Raw genomic sequence first — 19,573 nt, forward strand, 5'->3', positions numbered from 1 at the left:
TAACATTGTAAATCAACTACACTTCAATAAAAATAAAATTTAAAAATAAATAAATAAAATAAAGAACATAAAAAGTGTGTATTCCTCTCAGTTCTCTAGTGTAAACAGATTTTGGAACTTTAAAGTCCAGAAGAGTCTCCCTTATTTCTCTGCTGTCATGCAATCATATCTCCCCTCTGAGCCAATGAAAGCATAATGACTGGGTCACTTAGACAAAGGTGGGTCAAAGTGGAGAGGGATGGGAGCTTTGCAAAAAAAAAATTCCAAGTATATTGTCCTGTTACGTATATCTTTTCTTTTCTGGTAGAGCCTTTCATATAAAAGTTCTTGTTAAACATTTGGCGAGTGAATGCATGACCTGGGATGAACTATATCTGTGTATAAAATCTGGGGTGACCAGGACACCTTCCAATTTTGGCAGATAATATTAGGCAGCTGTGACCCTTGAGTGAATATTGCTTCAGCTGGAGCTCATATAAATTCAGCATGTTAAAGGATGTTAATCTTTTGTTGTTGAATATTCAAAAGTATAGCAACTGGTTAGAAATTGCTTGAAATTTATTTCTCTTTATAAAAGTGTTCCCAGCTTTAAAATGAGCTGCTCCCCAAATTAAACAGTTTCAGTGAAGTGAATTTCATGGATGCTTAGAGAGAGCTGGAATGTGTGTGAAAATAGCTTAAAGGGACGTATGTACGGATGGGCAAACTGTAAGGGTGTCATGACATCTACCTAAGGGGACTGGCATCACAGCTCACGCCTGATGATTTTGGAGAGATGGTTGAGGACCTGTAGCAGAATGAAGCCTTCGTGAGTGGCTTTGTAAATCATGGGGCACAAACACGGCTGCTTTGATGGCCATATGACAATCTGTGAATCCAAATTGGAAGGAAAATTACCTCGTACATCTGCATTGTTTTGGTGTTTTGGTGCAATGGCATTTCTAAGGGACTCGGTATCACCCTGAGATCTCAAAAATTTTGTCTTCGATGTTGGCACACGAGCACCAGCAGCGATGGTGCGGATGAGGACCCTACAGGTGATGAATATGGGTGGCGAACATTAGTGATACTAAGAGCAGATAAGGAAGAGCATTAGGACGTCAGTTGAGAGAAAACTCGAAGTACCAGCCAACCAGAGTGTGTTGTGTGTGGGAAGGTGCTAATGAAGGAAAGTGGCTCTTCGTAAGCCTGGAAACTTGTCATAAGCATCTAAGGGCATACACCACAGAAGCAAGGGCGATTCTTCCTAACGCAGCCCCATTTGTACCCACTACTGTGACATGACTAAATGAAATAGATTTTGTTATGATTCACTTGTATATAGTTGTTCAAAAGATCCTACACTCACTATCTTGGAAGGGTCAGTTTAATAACCCATTCCCAATCAAGCTGGACTCTTGGCATGTTAGGGTTACTAGATTATACAATAAAATACAGTACACCTGCTTTAATTTTAACTTGATGTAAATAACAAATAGTACTTCAAGAATGTCCCAAATATTGCCTGGGTCATACTTAGACAAAATGACAAAAAAAGTTGCTTACCTAAAATTCATATTAAACAGGATGTTCTGTTTTTTTTTTTTTTAATCTGGCAACTGTACACTAGACTTCTAGGCCTGTTGCATCACTGTCCTCCATCTGCCGGGAGAGGCTGTCTCATCCTCATCTTATTTCTTCCCCAAGGTGGAGGGGTGGGGGCTTGCATCACAGGAAGTTATACCTGCCTCTAGTTCTGTGGGGTCACTAGGCTCTCTTCCTCACTGGTATCTCCTGCCTCTAGGTGGCGCTCTGCAAAGCCCAGGCCATGAGGCTGCATGCGAGTGAGTGCTTCTCTAAGCTTCTGCAGTCAGTAGTTCATCATCAGTTTCCCTCTGGTCTTCTGTGCTCTTTTCTAATTCAAGAGAAATTCCTTTCCCCTGCACACCTCTTTTAGAGGCTGTATAACTTAGAATAAGGAGTTTTGCCTTTTTTAACCATACAGCTCTGACCTTTCCAGGAGTCTGTGTGTGGATGATGGTGGTGACAGGCGTGAGGTACATTTAGGGGCAGTCAGCGCAATACTCAGAAGCATTGCTCCCTCCGACGTTTACTCCCGGACTCTAAGGTTGCCCGCTATACAGAGCTCCCTCCTTCTTCTGGGAAATATTTGTCTTAAGGAAACAAATGCCCTTCCTTGAAACATAGATTCACATGAGTTATTCCCTCTCTCAGGTCCTCAATTACTTGTGTATGTGTCTGAAACCCTACTGTGGATACAATCAAGTTCTCTTCTTTGGGACTTTTGAGCCCTAAATAAATAAGGAAGTAGGAAATATACTGAAACATAATTTTGCATGTTCCTATGTGACAAGGTGGCCTTTTGTTTGTTTTTATTTTTTGGTTTGATTATTTGTTTTTCATTTGTTTGAGCTGGTAAGAAATATACAGAGGAATTCAACCTTGTCTCACCTATCTCCTTTAATGGTATATTCTGAGTGTCAGCTCTAGCCCAGACAAAACATTTACCACACTTTCTAGTCAAATACTTTCCACCTAAAGTGGATTTTTATTTGCACGCACATTGTGTAGACTTTGCAGAATATAGATAGATAGATAGATAGATAGATAGATAGATAGATAGATAGATAGATAGACAGACAGACAGACAGACAGACAGGTATGCACATATATATATAATGAGTTAATCCATTTTTTTCAAGAAAGAGAGAAGGTTTTAAATGTAGCAATAAATAAAATATTAGAGATAGCAAGAAACGAAAGTAAATTGTACTCTTTGATCTACTGTTCACTAACTGCTTCCCCAGCCCTGAACTTGCATTTCCTTATGTGTGAAAATGACATACTACGGTGTTGAAGGAACACATTTTATGTTTTTGGTTATTTGTTTTGTTTTTAATGATAGCCTGCTATTACTTTCTGGAATTAATCAAGGAGTTACTTAAATATACATCTATGTATATTCCAGTTTATTATTAACACTTACAGCTTTAAAAATGAACTCTTTAGTTGGACTACAGGATTTTGATCCCATACTGTGACAAAAGATATTGCCCATTTCTTTCATATGAAATGTTTGAAAGAAGTTAATATTCATCTCATCTTTAAATGACTCTCTTTGATGCCCGATTTCCCCCAATTCTTTGACTTTTTCTGTTTTCAAAAATATTGCTTCCAGGGGACAGATTACATGGTTTCCTCATGGTCCACTTATGTAAAGGGGAACTCAGTTGTCAAATGGACAGGATTTATTCATTAGAGGAAATAACCACAGCAGAAGTGTAGACACACAATTCCCAGTACGCTGAAATGGTAGCTTGAGCTCTCACGCTCAGTTTCAACAATAAAAACCTTTGTCACACTCAGAAACTTCTTTAATCTTCTGAGGCCTCAATTTTGTTAAATATGAAATCATGGCAATAGAATAGATTTGTGATTTCCAAATACAGTTGATGAACAGAATCACTTTGAGATATTTTTCTTTCAGTGTTAGATTCTTGGATTCTACCTGAGTTAATAAATCTGGCAGCCATATTTGGGGAATCTTCCTATGCCAATGATTACATTACAAGATAAAGACAGTCCAGAACAATTGGTTTTGTGCTACAGAAAAATATAAGTTCCTAATATTTATCTAAATTCAGAAATATAGAGTTGTTTAAATGAAAAAATAATGTCTGTAAATAATACTGCACATTGAGACTAAACTGCGATTAGGGGAGTTGCAACGTTAATCTATGCAGGAATGATGAGATTTAAAAACACAGTGTGACTAGCAGATCTTGGAAATCTGTCATTTTTATCTGTTTCCAAATTATTCTGAGGATTAGTGATACGAAGGAATTACTGGGTTCTTCCAGATAACACACTTTATTTCACGTAAAGTTCTGACTACTACAACTGTTCCATTGTTTCTTCTAAAAATGATGAATATTAAATAACTGACAGTAATCAAAATGAAAATGTCTTTCATTTTAAAGTCATATGGTGGATTTTTAATAACTGCCTTGATAGACAGACAAAAGGAATAATATCTCAAGCAGTCTATTTTCTATGGTTCTTCACGAGGTGGGACCCTTTTCTGTATGAACTCGGGGGGTTTTTTGAACTACAGAATGTCTGAGCAATATACTGCCAAATCAAGCCTCCACATTTCAAGCCAACAGACAAATGGCTTTGTAATTAGTCCTGCAATCAAAACTCGTTTCCTACTCAAGGTTTTATGATGGTTCCTTTCACATCTTTTTGTTGAATTTTGAGTGTTCGTTGAACACCCATTGTGTGTTTAGAACTACAAAGAATGAAATCATATCCTTGTGCTCATGAAGGTTTGAAAGAAGACATTTAACAAATGAAGCATATATAGCTATGTATCACTATTTAAAAAAATAATAGGTTACAAAGGTTTTTGAAGGAAGAAGAAATTAACGGTGGTGAGAGCAATCTAAGAAGCTTGCATGGTGAGAAGAGAGTGCTCTGAGAGAACAGAATTGGGTTATGCTGAAGGTCAGAAAAGAGATACAGAAATTGGTATTTCACAACTAAAACCCAATCTTTTTGACACTGACTTTCAAGCCTTGTAAGAAAACCTCACATGTCAAACACACATCCTACCTCCAGCCACCCTTTCCAGCCTGCATATTCCAGATAGATTTCATTGGTTTTCCTCTGTCCCTAAATATTCTATGTAAGTTATACAAAATTGAAGTAAGCTTTTCTATATATATTTCAGTCACTTTTCTTTCTACATTGTTCTTTGATCAAATGTTGTTAGATGCTTTTGTTTGTTTCTATGACCATTTTAACTTTTGACATGAATTCTTGAGCTTCTTAGATGCTTTAGTCTACTTTTAGTCTTTAAAGGAGTTTCAAGTACTTATTTCCCTACTACCTACATTTAATCATCATTCTCTTTCCAAAACATGGAAAAGTGAATGATGAATTATTTTTACTTTCTTTCTTGGCCAGCCCCGAAGTTTAGCCAAGCTGGCATCATGCTGCTATAACAATCCGTCCAAGTATGCTGTTCATTCTGGTTCTTATACTCTCTTCAAAACACCGAAATTGTTTTTATTACAATATTGAAACTACACGTTCTAGGTAATTACATATTGTCCTTTAAAACTGTACAGTTTTCACTTTTTTTCTTAAAACTGCTGGTGAAATGTGTGTTTTTATGAAAATCCCACCTAGATTAATGCTACAACTTCCCTCACCCACGCTTAGTCTCAATATGCAGTATTTATTATTTATATCCATTATTTTTCACTTAAATCTGTCCTCTACTCTGACATTAGATAAATATTATGAATTCATATTTTCCGTAGCACCAGAATGATTCTCTCTGAGTGTTTCTGTAACGTGAAGAAACACTGGCACAGGAAAACTCCCCAGATAGAGTTGCCCAGATAAAATGCTGGATACCTGGTTAAATTTGAATTTCAAATAAATAATGAATAACTTTTAGTGTAATTATGCATGTATTAAAACTGTATGAGTCATTTATTCTGAATTCAGATTTAGAAGTATTCGTATTTGCTGGATCTGGCAACCCTAGTAAGAAATTATTACCAAGATTCTGTCAGTCTTCCCCATAAAGCCTGCTCCATGTTCTTTTTCCCTTCCCTTTCTTTTCCTCACGTTTTTCCTCCTCCTATTTTTCTTGGTCCCTTCAATTGCTGAGGCCCTTCAATCATTGCTGCCACCCCTGCACCATCTTTGGTACATACACTCCCTGCCTCTGGTTTCTCAGAAGTCATTCTCATCAGACGTATTTCTGCTTGCTTTCTGAAAACCTTCTTCCAGGTCCTTACTATCTGCTCTAAAATCTTCCAGTGCTCTCTTGTCCACCTATGATGAAATCCACATTCTCAGTTTAATTTTCAGGCTCCTTCTTAATTAAGTGCATATTTCTATCCCGCTGCTGTCCCACTTATCTCCCAAACCAGTGCCTCGCGCCAAACGCCTGTAAATGGAATGTGTTTATGGTACAACCCCCATCACTCAGCCCATGGTACCTTCTTTCTTCTCATCACATTACTCTGTCAAGGTCTCATACCAGTTTCATCTCTGGGATGCTTTCCTACATTTTTAAAGCCTCTTCGTAATTACTCTCCTATTGAAGTGACCCATAACAGTTACTTTAACACATGATCACATACTGCATTTCATTTTTTAAGGAATGTTATTTTTTTCTCCCTCAATAAAATACAAGTATTTTTTTAGGATAGTGAGTGGGTCCTTTTTTTTCAATGCTAATCAAGTAGCAGGCATTCAATAAAGATGTTCTGAATTGAGTGGAAGATGGTAATGACCTCCTAACATAAAGCGTCCCAATTTCCACTGAGAAGGAAACGACTGAAGCAGAGTGGGAGGATACAGGTGCCACTGTCTCTTCTGCTCTGGGCACCTGCTGTGTTGGATGAAAGCGGCATCTAGTGACAATCGAAGGGGAGTTTAAAGGTGAAAACACATCATCAGGCTTTAGTTACACAGCTCGGAGTGAACAGGACAGGGTCCCCTGATGCTCTAAAATAGAGTATTTTTCCATAGTTCATTTTGGGACTTGGAAGTCTAGAAGTTCTTCCTCCTTGTTCTGCTTGCTCATTGTGACAGTTCCACCCTGACCCTTCACTCCAAGTTCCGGTTCCTACTACTGGTTGTTTCCTGACCACTGCATGACGGTACTGCATTATACTTGAGACCAGATCACTGGAGGTCCAGGTGCGGGTACTCAATGGACGGTATGATATTAGGAAAGTGGGCATCTCCGTAATCATTCTGCGCTTGACATGGAAGCACATAATCAGACACAGACACCTTTGATCTACCGACTGAGGCCTAGACGCAGCCTGGTATTTTTTGCTAGTACTATATCTCTAGAGTTCATATAAATCAATTTACTGGAACATTATTTATTCCTCTCTCTCTAAGACGATTTGCCAGAATGAGGTCAGAAAGATTAATATGACACCTCATACTGCGGCAAGAAGAAAACTGTTTTACAATTAGGGTCAAATCTCAAAGAGGCAGGTGTTTTTGCTTTGCCAGAAAATATTAAATTCAGTCTCCCATTAAGGAGTCTGGTAGATCCTATTTTAGTGTGTCCAGTGGCAGTACCACAGTGATTTAGCACAGGCCTTGGGTGTTTGAAATCCTAGCTTGACAATCCCCTTAACTTCTCTGAGCCTCATTTTCATCCCTTGAAAATGAGATGTCATAGGGTTTTTGTAAGAACTAACACTGAAAACAGGTGGGTGGTGGAGCCCCTGTGCTCATAATAGCCCCTTGATAAATGAGTATACGTGACTCCGCCCCCTTCTGGTCCATCTTTCCTTGCCTAAGGAACCCAGGCTTGGGTCTAGGTAGGGTTTTGTAAAGCACTTTTATTTTGTGAAGCTCTTTCAAGTGTGTTGTTTCATGTAAAAAAGAAAGTCGACTTCTATTACTATCCTTGTATTTTTCAGAGAAAGAAGTGGAATCACAGAAAAACTATGTGCTATAATGAGAAGATTCCTAAACAAGGGTTAGCAAAGTTGGGGATGGGGATGGAGGGATAAATAAGGAGTACGGGCTTAACAGATAATAGGTAAACAACAAGGATTTACTGTACAGCACAGGGAACTATGCTCAGTATCTTGTAACAACCTATAATGGGAAACGATCTAAGAAATATATATATATGTCATATATGACACATCATATATGACTGAATCACTTTTCTGTGCACCTGAAACTAACACAATATTGTAAATCAACTATACTTTTAAAAAAAGATTTAAAAAAAAAGAATCAGGAAAGCTGGTTAAATTTCCAACTTAATCACTAGGTACTTGATGGCCCTGAGCACTTTAACCCTTTTGTGTGTTAAGTAAAGAATGCAGACCTCGATGTCCGCCGAGGTCTGGCGTGGTTCTGAAAGATGGTAATGCAGCCCAGACAGGGGCAAAATGATAAAGAGAATTTGGACTCTCCTAGTTGTTAAGTGGTGCGGCTTTCCCCACTTGATCCCACTGCTTCTTTGGCAGTTATCTGCAGCGTTGATTCCCCACATTTACATGAAGAAATACACATTTCTTTGCCCTTTAAAATTCCACTGCTAAATGTGCATGTCTTACCCTAAATGTTGCTCAACCACCAGTGATTTGTTGTAACTGCGAGGGGGATACACATAAATCAAAAACGCATTTAGAGCTCTGTCCAAATTATAAATTCAATAACTTGGTCTGAATTATAAATCAAATAGCTGACTACTGTGCAACTGTCAATCAACTGAAATAGATTAATAACCTTCAACTGAAGTGACTTGATGAACTTAGAAGTTATGGGAACAATAAGATTTCAGCTTGAATTTGAAGAGCCCTTCACAGTGTTGGCAGAATCCTTCTGCCCACAGGATAACAGGAATAGGGAAATTTGTAAGGATACACATATAGGCTTCACTCAGATTGCCTTTTTTTAAAATTTAAGTATAGCCAGTTACAATGTGTCAATTTCTGGTGTACAGCATAATGTTTCTGTCATACATATACATATATATATATATATATTCCTTTTCATATTCTTTTTCACTATAGGTTACTACAAGATATTGAACATAGTTCCCTGTGCCATACAGTATAAACCTGTTGTTTATCTGTTTTTTATATAGTAGTTAGTATTTGCAAATCTCAAACTCCTAATTCACCCCTATCCACTGCCTTTCCCCTCTGGTAACCATACGTTTGTTTTCTATGTCTGTGAGTATGTTTCTGTTTTGTAAATATGTTCATTTGTGTCTTTTTTGTGTGTGTGTGTGGGTGCCACATGGTATTTTTCTTTTCTCTTTCTGACTTACTACACTTAGAACAACGATCTCTTGGTCCATCCATGTTGCTGCAAATGGTGTTATTTTATTATTTTTTATGGCTGAGTAGTATTGCACTGTATATGTATATACTACAACTTCTTTATCCAGTCATCTGTCGATGGACATTTAGATTGTTTCCATGTCTTGGCTGTTGTATATAGGGCTGCTATGAAATTTACAGAATACACACCATGGGCTTTACTCAGACTGTCTTTTTGTTCTCATGCCTGAAGAAGGTAATCATCATCATTATTATTTCATAGATGAGTGAATAAAGATCTGAGCAGTGACGAGGTTGTCCCATGTCACATGCTACTAGAATGCAGAGCAGGACTCAAACTGCCAGGACAGTCTTTATATTCTTAACAGTTACATTGTACTGTTTCTCATACAATTATAAGTAGAAGGCGACTGGTGGGTGGAATTTCACAGCCAAATTATCTTCATTTGAAAAACACCTCTATGGGCTAAGAGAATATGAAGGTTCCAAGAAACCTAAAGGATGTTGGTATCATCTCCTTTAATGATGAAAAGGTTTCTTTAATTTTCCTTGCTCAAATGCATTATTTCAGCTTATCAGGATGTGCATGGCAACTGTGTGGTGTTTTACCACTTAAAGAACTACAAGAGCACTAAAGCTTGCATAATTGGATGCTTTGATTATTCTTATTTTTTATAATGACTTTCCTGTGCCATTTAGCTGCTACCTGTAGCTTCCTCCCTCTCCAGACACAAGGACCGTCTGGCCATGTCATGGGGTTTGTGAGGATTAAAAAAGGAAGAAAAATATTTTATGCCAATAGCTTAGTATTGTTTCCCATAGATCATACATTAGGTTGAGATAATTGGGTTTCATTTATAATTTAATGTGAAATGAATTCCTACTGCAAGATAGCTCTGTATTAGCTGTCTTCACATGCGTTATCTTATCTATTTCTCAAAACAATGAGAGGCAGTTATTATCATCAAGACGTCTTTAGTAGTCATGAGCCCTGCGGAATTGCTTGGGAAATTTAATGAACACGTATGACCGATCTTGCAGAAACTCAGTAGTAGGAGTAGGAGGAGGAGGAGGAGGAGGAGAAGGAGGATCAACTCCAGCCAATAAATCTTAAACACGTCAGTCTGGATCAAGGTAGCCTGTAAGCCTTGAGCTCAGAATGACAGGAAGCCATCTCCAGCCACAGGCACAAAGATCACTTAACTACTGCTTAACAAGTAGACGGATATGTCCCAGTTAGAGCAGAAGAACATAAAACATGTTGAAGGAAAAAAGAGGATGCTGGATATTACAAGAATATCAAAGACTAGCAAGCATAATATTCCAAGGGAACAGAGGAAAGGAATGCAAGCGATACAGATACTTGAGATACTCACTGTACTTCCTTATCCCTCGAGGAGGTATAAACCTTGTCCATCCTCTTATGTGGCTGTTATGAAATCAACCCAGGGTGGGCATCCCTTTTCATATTTCACATTTGACAAATGGAAGCATGGAGAAGTTAAGTAAGTTTCCTTGACCGCACGGCTAGACAGTGAGGTAAACTGATCCATGTCTACCCAACTTCAAAGCCCCTTCCGTTATGGTATAGATCTGTTATACAAACAATGTAAAGATTTTAAAAGAGCAGTCAAAGGTAATGAAAAGGAATATGAAAAGGAATATATGAATGTATACGTACGACTGAAACATTTTGCTGTAAACCAGAAATTGATACAACATTGTAAACTGACTATACTCAATTAAAAAAAGTTCTTAGAAAAAGGTAATCTGGATCAAATTAAGAAGCAGGCATTAACAATTTCTATCTCCAACCATTTTTTAAAATTGTATTATTACACACGATATATTTGTACAGTTTAAGTAATAATAATGGTCAGATAATTAAGATACAGAAAATTATCTTTACTTCTCGAACACCTTCCTTCCCAAGGTAACTACTATTCTGAATTTTAGATTAATAATTAATAATTTCATTGACTTTATGTTTAATTGTAATAAACTACTCATAACATTTACCTGCTTAATGAACGTAAGTGCACCGTGGAGTAGTGTGAAGTTCCTTTCGTTGTGCAATCAGCCTCCAGGACTCTTCTCATCTCATAAGCCTGAAACTCTGTGCCCATTCAGCAATAGTCCCCCATGTCTCCTCTCTCCAGCCCTTGGTAACCAGTGTTCTACTGACCATCTCTATTAATTTGCTTACTCTAGGAATTTCATCTAAGTGGGACCACACATTATTTGTCCTTTTGTGATCAGATTATTTCACTTAGCATAACGTCCTCAAAGTTCATCCATGTTGTAGCACATGTCAGTTCCTTCCTTATTTATGTTTGAATGACATTCCATTGTATACATATGCCACATTTTGTTTACCCATTCATCTGTCAGTGGATATTCAGACTGCTTCTACTTTTCTGGCTATTATGAGTAGTAAGAGTTGCTATGAATGTAGGCACACAGATATAATAATTTCCTTGGTTTAAGTTTTAATTTTATTGTGAATGAAAGTATCTCTGAACAGTAAGTTAATCACTTTTACATGTTCTACCTATGCTTGCAACTAAAGTTTAATGTCCCTATTAAATTGAAGTCCTCTGTGTATTCTTAACAGTCTCTCTTCTGTTGATGGACATTTGAGTCATCTCCATTTAACTCTTGCTAATACGAGTGTGCTAACTTGCATTCTTGTACATGTGTCTTGGTGTGTCCTCTACAAACTTTCTAGCCAACTGTAACTAAAACATGAAAAACATAAGCATCACTTGGAGTTTATTAGAAATACAGAGTACCAGGCCTCATCTAGAGCCCCAGATCAGAATCTGCCATTTATCAACATCTCCATGAAATCTGCACATACACTAAAATTTGAGGCACTTATCTAGAGCTGTGCTATACAACGTAGTAGCCACTAACCACATGTGGCTCTTGCACACTTGAAATGTGGCTAGTCTGGACTGAGATGTGCTCTAAGCGTAAACTGTACACTGATTTTCAAAGACAGTTCAAAAATCTAAAATACTGTGTTAATAATTTTATATTGATTGCATACTGAAATGATAATATTTTGTAAATACTGAGTCAAATAAATTATTTGTTACAATTATGTTCATATTTTTACTTGCAGAATTTTATTACTAGGAAACTTGAAATGACGTTCTGATTCTATTGGACAGAGTTTCTTATACTGAGGATTGGTACTTTGGACCCATAACCTGTGCATACGTTAAGCTCCTCTAGGTAATGCCAAAATGGTGGCCAAGACGGTTAAGCTAATTTAGCCTCTATCATCCAGGGAATGGGAGATCTTGTTCCATGCTATTACAATTTTTGGTAGTGTTGGAATTTTATAATTTTTGTAAGCTGATAGTAAAATGGCATTTCATAGTGATTTAATTTTGAAATTCTCATCTGTTTTTTCTTCTATAAAATGGCCATTCTGACCATGTGCCGATTTTTCTATTGGAGTGTTTCTCTTTTCTTTTTAATGGACTCAGAGAGTCTTTAATTTCTCTGATAAGAATGTCACAAAATTATTGCAAATAAGTTCTCCTTGGTTATAGACCTTTTAATTGAAGCTACATTCTTATTATCTTTTAAATTTCAATGCTCTTAAATTTACCAAATTTTTTCTATTTGAAACTGGTTAGGAAATCCATAATGACCCAGATATCAAAACGATGTGTTTTAGCAAAAGTAGTCAACAAATAGAATACCACTCATATTTTGCACACGTTCAAATTCTGGTTCTAGGACTTAATTTTTGCGTGACTTGGAGCTAGATAGTCCACTTCTCTTAGTTTCAAGTTGCTCTTCTATAAATTATGAATAACCAAACGTATAAGCAATACTGGTTTTTGTTATAAACAAAAATGGTTATTGAGGATGAGTTAATAGACCTACTTTTATAGCAATAATTTAGGGTTGTCTTTCATATTTTAGTATCTAATCCACCTGAAGTTGGATTTTTGTGAATGGTGCAAGGTACTATTATACATATATATGTGTGTGTATGTATGTACACACACACAGAGATTATATTTATTGAAACTTATGTGTGTGTATGTATGTACATATAACTATCTTCTGACCCAGAACCATCTACTGAAATGCCCACTACCTCCTCATTGATTGGCCCTGCCATTTAGCTCTGTAATAAATCATTTCTGGACTCTCACTGTGTAATCTATTTCACTGTTCTCAAATCGGTTTCAATGGTCTATTTATCAATTTCCCCAACATTATCTCATTGTCTTATTTACTAATGCCTCTTAAAAGTTTTGAAGTTCTTAAGAGAAATTCCCCAAATTGTGTTTTTATTCTACAAGAGTTCCTTGGATACTTGACTGTTGAATTTTCTACATCTGGGAATCAACATGTCGATTTCCAGACTGTGTCAATTTCCAGCCTTCCTTGTCTCTCAAATACACAAATAAAACTGTTGGGAAGTTAAATAAAATGTACTAAGTCTGTAAATGAGTTTGGGGGTAATTAATATCCTTATGATATTAAATATTCCGATCCATGACATTCTATGTTTATTAATTTATTAAACTTTTTAGTGTCATAAAGTAGAATTTTATACTATCCATAAAGGTATCAACATTTTTGTTAGATTTTTTTTCAGATACTTTAAATAATATATTGTTATTTAAACAGTATCTTTTTAATTACAATTTCAAGCTGAATTTAATTTTTCCTTTTACATACAAGTATAACTTTTGGCATACTGATTTGGTATTCAGCAACCTTGATAAAGTTTTATTAATTCTAAAAAAAATTTAATATCCTTTTACATTTCTCAATAAAAATTATAGCATCTGTGTATAATTAGTTTGATTCTTGCCTCAAACCATATTTTATTATATTGCATTGTATTTATTTCATTACTGTAGTCTTCCTTTATAAACCAGTACAATGTTAAACAGAATTTAGATTAATGTGCATATTTGTCTTATTCCTGATCCAAAGGAAATTGTCATCAGTATTTTCCCATTAGATACCATATTTGATGTAACTTTTTTTAGATTCCCTTTATCAAGAAAATTCCTTTTACTTTGTAAATTGCTAACTTCTTAACTTTTAAATTCATTTTGAATTTATTGGTTTTTATAACCTTACCCTGAGTTATATTTATCTCTCTTGTTCCTTTATTGTACTGTCCCTATTTAGATTTTGCATCAAGGTTATCTTAGCTTTTTAAAATGAAGTAAATAATATTTCCCCTTTCTCTACCATCTGGAAGAATTTATTTAGGATCTGAATTCTACCTATTAAGATTGACTGATAGAAATATTTCTTAGCTTTATGATTTCCTGGAGATAATACTACTAAATAATGAACTAATTTCATTCATGGCTGTAGATTCCATGTGTTCTATTTCATCTAGGGTCAGTTTTGGTAAGTTTTATTTTATCAGAATTAAAAAATTTTTTGTTCACAGAGTTCATATACTTATTGGCATACATTATAATTTTTGTTGCCTTTCCCATCTCTTCAACACCAGTAGATATATGTCTTTTTATAGAATAAAATGTCATTATATTTGTTCTTTTTATTTATTAATATTTTCATCTTTTTAATTAATCTTCTCAAAGCACCAGCATAATACCTGGTTAGTCTTTTCTATGTTATGTGTTTCCTCTTGTATTCCTTTCTGCTATTATTCTTCTTTCTTTCTTCCATGTTATTCAGGTTTCTCCTGTTTCCTTAATATATCCTAATATAAAAATTCAGTAATCATGAGCTATTTTAAGGGAGGTATTTAATGCTAAATATTCCCTGTATAAATGTTTTGGCTTCATCCTCAGTATTTAATAAATAATAGTTTATGGACATTTATTTCTAAATATTTTTATTGACAATTTTGTTTCATCTTTGACTCGAGTTGTTCAAAAGACTATGTATATGTTTTATTAAACTAACCCAAATAGATTTGCCTTTTAATGGAAGACTTTTATCTATTTACATTTATTGCAATTGGTAATATATTTAGAGATATTTCTCCTATGCTATATGTTTCTATTTGTCCTATTTTTTTCTGTTTCTCATTTCACTTCAATTTCACCTTTTTATAGGATAAATTATTTTTTATTATTGTATTCCCACACCACTATTGGAATTCAACCTGTTATTAAGTAATTATTTCAGTTAAGTTTAATATGAACATTACATATAATGAAATGCAAAGTTAGACAATAGTTTACCCTCCTGAAGAATACAAGAAATTTAGAGTGCTTAACTGTTATCACAGCTCTCCCTATTTTCAAACTATTTTTAATGTCTCCTATTATTTTGACATAATTTATCAATACTGTAATTTTGACATAATTCATTATTTTACGCAGTCAAAATTCATCAATGTTTGTTTAAATTTTACAATCATTTATCAACTTCTTTGCTCACCACTTGTTCCTGTATGTATCTCCAACTTTCCATTCTGGATCACATCTTTTACACAGTGTATTCTTTGTAATTTTCATTAATTAACATTTAATGGTAAATTCCATGGCTGGTTTTCTGAAAATGTTTTTTTCCCCCTAATTCTTGGTAATTTTATTCTATCTAAAATTCTAGGTTGACTTTCACTATTTTTCGAATTACTGAGATATTAATCTTTTACCTATTGGATTCCATTGTTGGTAATGAGATCTCAGGTTTTAGTCTAAACTCAGGTATTGGCTTGAGAACTCAGTTTTTGTTAAATTTTTTTTTTCAGCATGCACATCTATTTTCCTGGACTGCATACAAATAAATTCTAGTTCTATTTTCCTTATATCTTTCCTCATACTTAGACCTTCAGATCTAGTCTGCTCTTCCTTGAATTGCTCTCTGCCTTCAACAATGTAAATCATAACCCTCTCCAGTGCTTTCCCATTCTGTACCTCACCGCTTACCTTGGCCACCATGCCACAAGTACAATCTCTGTCCTTAGAATTTTCCAGTCCTTAGGTCCTAGACCAAAAACACAGTTTCATTTCCTTCTCCTTCTTCTCCAAAAATTTAAGGAGTAATTTACATATGAAAAACTATTTAAATCTTAACTGTAAAGTTGATGAATTTGTGTGAATGTATATGTGCAAGGATTATAAACTTACAGTATACATACACTATATATGTGTACACATACACACACACATATAACTGCTACACATAAATCAAAATACAGAAAACCTGTAGCATGCCAGCAGGAACCATTTCTCCCCAACATAGTAAATTTTTCATAAAGGTAAATGCTATTCTTTTTTTTCTTTTTTTTAACTTTTTTTTTTACTGATTTATATATGCTATTCTTTCTTCTATCACCACAAATGTACTTTGCTTGATTTTGAACTTCTCATAATGGAATGAATCTATAAGCACTTTTTGTGTCTGACTTCTCCACTCAACATTTTGTGTTAAAAGATCCATCCATGTTGTTATATGCAACAGAGGTACATCTATTTTAATTTCCATGTAATATTCCATTATATGAATGTCTCAATTTATCAATCATTCTGTTGATGTACATTTGAATCATTCCCATTACTTTATTATTATGAATAAACTTATTATACACATTCCTGTTCACAATTTTTGATGGTGTATCCATTTATTCTGGGGGGATATATATCTGCTGAGTTGCAGAATATTTGTGTAGTTAGCCTTAGTAGATACTGTGAAGCAGTGTTGTTAAGTGACTGCATCAGTTTGGGCTCCCTAAAGCAATACATGAGCTCCAACTGTTCAACGTCCCTGACGATACTTGGTATTTTTGGCTACTTTAGTTTTAGCCATTTTGTTCCTGAGCTCAAAATCCAACATGCTGTTGTTGTTGCTGAGGCAACATGCCTGTTTTTCCAACTGTAACCAATCAACAGGCTAAAGGTAGAGCCTTGTCTCTGAATTACTGAATTCCATCTCTGCAGGCACAATAATGTAGGCCTAGAAAGAGGGAATAAAGCACATACAGGAGAGAGAGAGAGAGAAGAAAGAAAGAAAGAGAGAGAGAGAAAGAAAGAGAAAGAAAGATGATAGATCCGTCATGTGTATGGCATACATGTGGTGATACATCTCCATCTTTCTATCTATGCCTTTTGTGCTTTATGTGGCTATGTATATGTATGTATATGTTTTTCTCCTATGGAAGTAAAAGTGCATTGAAAAAAATCTGAAATGATGTAACTCCTTGTTAATCACTGTAATTCTGCCAACTAAATAAAAGCCCAGCTGCAACACAGACCAAAATCTAAAGATATCAGTTTTAATATGTGGTTTCTAACTACGAGCAAGAGACTACAGAGCACTACAGGGTATTTTAAAAAAATATGAGGACTGAGCAAGCTCTCTTCCCAGGGAACTTACACTCCAAGATAGGGAATTAGAACTAACCATTAATGACTCTGACAAATGCTGAAGAAAGCAAGAATTCAGAAAGTGTCGTAAGGATGGAAGCTGCATTGTTACATGAACTCAACAAAAACAGATGTTCAGTCCGAATCACAGGAATCAGATAAAAAGTGAATAATGAGTATGTTTTTCAGTTCTTGAGGAAAGCAGAGGATTTCATCAGTAGAAATACGTGTTAGCAGATTTTCTAAATTGAAGGAATAACATCAGAAAAAGACAACGTCATTGTGATGGAAATTGGGTTGACTGACTGATTTAGAATAGAAAGACCTATTCCATTTGGTTGGAATACAGTGGACAAATAGGCCAGTCTCTGGCAAAGAGATGGAATGCTCATTGAATAAACTGTGAGAAGAATGAATGAAGAAATTAATGATTATATTGGTATAAGTGGAAAAAAACAGAAGGTGCTTGGGTCACAGTTCCCGTGTCTGTTGCATTGTTGCATGTCTTGTGACTGAAGCACCGACCATCCTTTCTCCCCAGACTATCTTCTCAAGGATGTTTGTAGAGTGAACAGCCTTGGAAAATTGTCTGGCACCCTTACATCAGATCTGTGGGACATGAGGGACAAGGCTGATGCAAACGTGATTCTCACCCTGCTTATTGTGCCAGGAGTAAGCAGTTCCTTTGTCTCTAACCCAGGGTTCTAGCATCTTCTACAAGCATCCCTATAAGTTTTACAAACTACCTTATTAGATTCCAAACAGCATAAGATCTCAGCCTCTTCATGACAAACGTAAAAGAATAGTCTCTCTTCAACAAATCGTGTTGGGAAAACTGGATATCCATATGCAGAAGAACGAAATTTGACTCATCTCACGTCATATGCAAAACTCGACATAAAATGGATTAAAAATTTAAACGTAAAACCAGAAACCTTAAAATTACTAGAAAACAAGATAGAGAAAAGGCTTCTTGACAAAGTCTGGGCAATGATTTTTTTAATATGACACCAAAGGCACAGGAGAAAAAAAATTGGCAAGTGCTTTCATCAAACTAAAACTCTGCGGACAGGCCAAAGGAAACAATCAACAGAGTGAAAAGGCCATATATGAAATGGGAGAAAACATGTGTGAGCCAGCTATCTGATAAGGAGTTAACATACAAAATATAGAAGGAATGCATACAACTCAACAACAAAAACAAATCAACCAACCAAATAACTCAACTGATAAATTGGCAAATAACCTGGATAAATATCTCTCCAGAGAAGATGCACAGATGGTGAACAGGTATGTGAAAAGGCACACAACATCACCAATCATCCAGGAAATGCAAATCAAAACACATGTCAGACTGGCTGCCGTCAAAAAGAACACGAATAACAAATGCTGGGGAGGATGTGGAGAAAAGGGAACCCATGACACTGCCAGTAGGAATGCAACTTGCTAGAGCCATTATAGCAGAGAATGGAAGCTCCTCAAAAAATGAAAAATGGAACTTTCATATGATCCAGCAATCCCACTTCTGGGTAAACAGCCAAAGGAAATCAAATCAGGATCTCAAAGAAATATCTGCACATCTGTATTCACTGAAGCATTATTCTCAATAGCCAAGTTATAGAAACAACCTAAAAGTCTATCAGTGGAAAAATGAATAAAGCAAATGTGAGTATAAGATTATATATATTATATACAACATTATATATATATATATAAAATTATATATTATTGTATTACATATATGTAATAAATACATTACATGTATTCTCAGATTTTCTTCATTTTTCAGCTTCATTCAAAGCTGATATATACTCTTTTTAAAAACTGAATTATATACATATAATTTTGTATATGCGTGTATACGTATATGTGTGTGTGTGTGTGTGTATTAAATTCATGGAAACAGAGAGTAAAATAGTGGTTTCCAGGGAGCTGGGTGGAGGAAGAATTGAGGAAATTTTGTCAAGGGGTACATGGTTTCAATTATGCAAGATCGGTAAGTTCTAGAGATCAGGAATAGCAATCTGAAATCAAAAATGGTAACTATGCAAGACGATTGATGTTAATTACCTTGACTGTGGTGATTATTTCATAATGTACACATATAAAAACATCAAGTTGCATGCCTTAAATATATAGTTTTTGTTTGTCAGTTATACCTCAGGAGAGATGGGGGAAAAAAAGAAAACAGAAATGTTATAAAAAAACAAATATGGATAACAACATAGATGAATTCTGAGGACATTATGCTAAGTGAAATAAGCCAGTCACAAAAGGACAAACAGTGTATGAGTCCACTTACATGAAGCACCTAGCGTAGCCAACTTCATAGAGACAGGAAGAACTGTGGTTGGCAAGGGGTGGGAGGAGACAGAAATGGGGGGTTGGTGG

The sequence above is a fragment of the Camelus bactrianus genome, chromosome 7, assembly GCF_048773025.1.
Source record: "Camelus bactrianus isolate YW-2024 breed Bactrian camel chromosome 7, ASM4877302v1, whole genome shotgun sequence".
Classification (NCBI taxonomy): domain Eukaryota; kingdom Metazoa; phylum Chordata; class Mammalia; order Artiodactyla; family Camelidae; genus Camelus; species Camelus bactrianus.